Genomic DNA, 5,000 nt, shown 5'->3' on the forward strand with positions numbered 1-5,000 from the left:
CAAATTCATTCAAGCTCTGTCACTGAAGGGAAATTCATTGTGAAGCCAGGAGTATTTAAGACACAGGAGTACATAAGACACAGGAGTATTTAAGACACAGGAGTACATAAGACACAGGAGTATTTAAGACACAGGAGTACATAAGACACAGGAGTATTTAAGACACAGGAGTATTTAAGACACAGGAGTACATAAGACACAGGAGTATTTAAGACACAGGAGTATTTAAGACACAGGAGTATTTAAGACACAGGAGAACATAAGACACAGGAGTACATAAGACACAGGAGAACACAAGACACAGGAGTATTTAAGACACAGGAGAACACAAGACACAGGAGAACACAAGACACAGGAGTATTTAAGACACAGGAGTATTTAAGACACAGGAGTATTTAAGACACAGGAGAACACAAGACACAGGAGTACATAAGACACAGGAGAACACAAGACACAGGAGTATTTAAGACACAGGAGTACACAAGACACAGGAGTATTTAAGACACAGGAGAGACACAAGACACAGGAGTATTTAAGACACAGGAGAACACAAGACACAGGAGAACACAAGACACAGGAGTATTTAAGACACAGGAGTATTTAAGACACAGGAGTATTTAAGACACAGGAGAACATAAGACACAGGAGAATTTAAGACACAGGAGAATTTAAGACACAGGAGAACACAAGACACAGGAATATTTAAGACACAGGAGAACACAAGACACAGGAGAACACAAGACACAGGAGTATTTAAGACACAGGAGTACATAAGACACAGAGAGTATTTAAGACACAGGAGTATTTAAGACACAGGAGTATTTAAGACACAGGAGAGTACATAAGACACAGGAAGTATTTAAGACACAGGAGTATTTAAGACACGGGAGTATTTAAGACACAGGAGAACACAAGACACATGAGTATTTAAGACACAGGAGAACACAAGACACAGGAGTATTTAAGATTCATAAATAACAAAGAACACACTCACAATGATACCACCAGACCCGTCTTGGCTGTAAGTTAGTCCGTCATCCGATGCCACCTGTCTTGGCTGTAAAGTTAGCAGTGTCATCCGATGCCACCTGTCTTGGCTGTAAAGTTAGCCTGTCATCCGATGCCACCAGACCTGTCTTGGCTGTAAAGTTAGCCTGTCATCCGATGCCACCAGACCTGTCTTGGATGTAAAGTTAGCCTGTCATCCAATGCCACCAGACCTGTCTTGAGAATGTAAATAATCCTTTCATCCGATGAAAACAGTTATCCTTGTCTTGGATCAAAGTTACTGGGTCATCCGATGCCAGGGCCTGTGGACCTGTCTTGGCTGCTAGAAGTTAGGGCCTGTCATGGGATTTGCCAGGGCCAGACCTGTCTTGGCTGCTAGTTAGCCTATCAGGGGTTGGTTACTGGGCCACCAGACCTGTCTTGGATGTAAAGTTAGCCTGTCATCCGATGGGCCAGACCTGTCTTGGATGTAATTTGAGAGGGTCTGTTCAAGGCATGCTGGGCTAGACCTTTTAGGGGTTGGCTGGGTATATTTAGCCTGTCATGATGCCAGCCAGACCTGTCTTGGATGTAAGGTTTTAGGTTGTTACTGGGTATATTTGCCACCAGACCTGTCTTGGCTGTAAGGTTTCAGGGGCTTGTCATCCGATTTGCCACCAGGCCTGTGGCTGTAAAGTTAGCCTGTCTGGGCTAGATGGTTTCAGACCTGTCTTGGTATATTTGAGAGGGCCTGTGGGGCAAGGCATTGCCACCAGAGGTGTCTTGGCTGTATATTTAGGGCCTGTCAGACATTGCTGGGCCAGAGGTTTGGGGGTTAGCCTGTCATATTTGACCAGGGCCTGTCTTGGAGCAAGACATTGGCTGGGCATAGATGCCACCAGACCTGTCTGGCTGTAAGTTAGCCTGTCAGCCGGCATGCCACCAGACCTGTCTTGGATGGGGAAAGTTAGCCTGTCATCCGATGCCACCAGACCTGTCATTTGGCTGCCAAAGCATTTTTTTGCCTGTCATCCTATGCCAGCAGACCTGTCTTGGATGTAAAGTTAGCCTGTCATCCGAATTGTTCCACTACCTGTCTTGGATGTCACTAGCTTAGCCTGGTTTCTGATGCCACCAGACCTGTCTTGGATCAAAAGTGGTAGCCTGTCATCCGATGAATAGGGTACCATTGGGACCTGTCTTGGATGTGAAGTTAGCCTGTCATCCGATGCCACCAGACCTGTCTTGGATGTCAAGTTAGCCTGTCATTAAAATTATACCATACCTGTCTTGGATGTAAAGTTAGCCTGTCTTTCCTTTGTTTTGTGTACCAGACCTGTCTTGGAAAATATTGAAATTTAATCCGTCATCCGATTTTACAAAACATTTCTTGGATGTAAAGTTAGCCTGTCATCCGATGCCACCAGACCTGTCTTGGCTGTAAAGTTAGCCTGTCATCCGATGCCACCAGACCTGTCTTGGATGTAAAGTTAGCCTGTCATCCGATGCCACCAGACCTGTCTTGGATGTAAAGTTAGCCTGTCATCCGATGCCACCAGACCTGTCTTGGATGTAAAGTTAGCCTGTCATCCGATGCCACCAGACCTGTCTTGGATGTAAAGTTAGCCTGTCATCCGATGCCACCAGACCTGTCTTGGATGTAAAGTTAGCCTGTCATCCGATGCCACCAGACCTGTCTTGGATGTAAAGTTAGCCTGTCATTCCATGCCACACAACTTTTGTCTTGAAGCTGTGACTAACATTAGCCTGTTTTTAAATGCCACCAGACCTGTCTTGGCTGTCACAGAGCTTAGCCTGTCATGCAATGCAGTATCTAAGGCAGCATTTTGGATGTAAAGTCTAGTCCTGTCATCCGAAATGCCATCCAGACCTGTCTTGGATCAAAGTTAGCCTGTCAGCTGTGCCACTTTCAGACCTGTCTTGGATGTAAAGTTAGCCTGTCATCTGATGCCACCAGACCTGTCTTGGATGTCCCAAGCCTGTCATTTTATGCCAGCCAGACCTGTCTTGGCTGTAAGTTAGCCTGTCATCCGATGCCACCAGACCTGTCTTGGATGTAAAGTTAGCCTGTCATCCGATCACACTGCAAACCTGTCTTGGATGTAAAGTTAGCCTGTCATCCGATGCCACCAACCTGTCTTGGATGTAAAGTTCTGTCCTGTCATCCGACGTTGCCAAACTCCCAGTAGTCCTGTCTTGTCTTTGTAACCGTTTCATGCCTGTCATCCGTCTGCCACCAGACCTGTGTTGGATGTAAATGAGCCTGTCATCCGCATGCCCCACAAAGTCACCTGTCTTGGATGTAAGTTAGCCTGTCATCTGATGCCCTTGCAACCTGTCTTGTTCAGATTGTTCAAGTGTTAGCCTGTCAACCGATGCCAGGTCCAGACCTGTCTTGGATTGTAATTCCAACCCGTTTTCATCTCCATGAACCACCAGACCTGTCTTGGATCAAAGAAATGCCTGTCATCCGCTGCCACCAGACCTGTCTTGGATGTAAAGTTAGCCTGAGAAGTTTGTCATCCGATGCCACCAGACCTGTCTTGGATGTAAAGTTAGCCTGTCATCCGATGCCACCAGACCTGTCTTGGATGTAAAGTTAGCCTGTCATCCGATGCCACCAGACCTGTCTTGGATGCAAAGTTAGCCTGTCATCCGCTGCCACCAGAAACCTGTCTTGGATGTAGTTAGCCTGTCATCCGATGCCACTTTGACCTGTCTTGGATGTTTGTTAGCCTGTCATCGATGCCACCAGACCTGTCTTGGATGGCGTTAGCCTGTCATCCGATGCCACCTGACCTGTCTTGGATGTAAAATTAGCCTGTCATCCGATGCCACCAGACCTGTCTTGGCTGTGTTAGCCTGTCATCCGATGCCACCAGACCTGTCTTGGCTGTCGAATAAGTTAGCCTGTCATCCGATGGTTTCAGGGGTTGGTTACTGGGTATATTTGAGAGGGCATGTGGAGCAAGGCATTGGCTGGGCTAGAGGTTTCAGGGGTTGGTTACTGGGTATATTTGAGAGGGCCTGTGGAGCAAGGCATTGGCTGGGCTAGAGGTTTCAGGGGTTGGTTACTGGGTATATTTGCTTCACTGAGGGCATGTGGAGCAAGGCATTGGCTGGGCTAGAGGTTTCAGGGGTTGGTTACTGGGTATATTTGAGAGGGCCTGTGGAGCAAGGCATTGGCTGGGCTAGAGGTTTCAGGGGTTGGTTACTGGGTATATTTGAGAGGGCATGTGGAGCAAGACATTGGCTGGGCTAGAGGTTTCAGGGGTTGGTTACTGGGTATATTTGAGAGGGCATGTGGAGCAAGACATTGGCTGGGCTAGAGGTGTCAGGGGTTGGTTACTGGGTATATTTGAGAGGGCATGTGGAGCAAGACATTGGCTGGGCTAGAGGTGTCAGGGGTTGGTTACTGGGTATATTTGAGAGGGCCTGTGGAGCAAGGCATTGGCTGGGCTAGAGGTTTCAGTGGGGTTGGTTACTGGGAAAGTTTGCTCGGATAAGCCACAAAGCATTTTTTAATATTTGTTTTGTCTGGCCAAATGAAAATAGCTATTGTTCAGCAGCTTGTCTGTGGCCCTGCTTCTCCTTAAGCCGCAGTTGAATTGTTCCACTACTGCTGACTTGTATGTCACTAGCTTAGTACTGGTTTGCTTTGGTCAGCATCACAAATGGACCCCATAGGGCTCTGGTCAAAAGTGGTGCACTATATAGGGAATAGGGTACCATTGGGTCCTGGTCTATAGTAGTGAACTATGTAGGGAATAGGGTACCATTGGGTCCTGGTCTATAGTAGTGCACTATGTAGAGAATAGGGTGCCATTGGGTCCTGGTCTATAGTAGTGCACTATATAGGGAATAGGGTGCCATTGGGTCCTGGTCTATAGTAGTGCACTATATAGGGAATAGGGTGCCATTGGGTCCTGGTCCATAGTAGTGCACTATGTAGGGAATAGGGTGCCATTTGGAACATTACCTTGGTTTGCTGT

The 5,000-nt window shown here is 47.1% G+C and overlaps 1 protein-coding gene across 2 annotated transcripts in view; it reads left to right on the plus strand.

The window, feature by feature from the left end:
* The window catches only part of LOC118377301 (ras-GEF domain-containing family member 1B-A-like), a 146,154-nt gene that overhangs the window by 109,105 nt on the left and 32,049 nt on the right, over positions 1 to 5,000 (plus strand). The gene's annotated exons all lie outside the window — the stretch shown is intronic.

This window comes from Oncorhynchus keta, chromosome 14 (assembly GCF_023373465.1).
Source record: "Oncorhynchus keta strain PuntledgeMale-10-30-2019 chromosome 14, Oket_V2, whole genome shotgun sequence".
Classification (NCBI taxonomy): domain Eukaryota; kingdom Metazoa; phylum Chordata; class Actinopteri; order Salmoniformes; family Salmonidae; genus Oncorhynchus; species Oncorhynchus keta.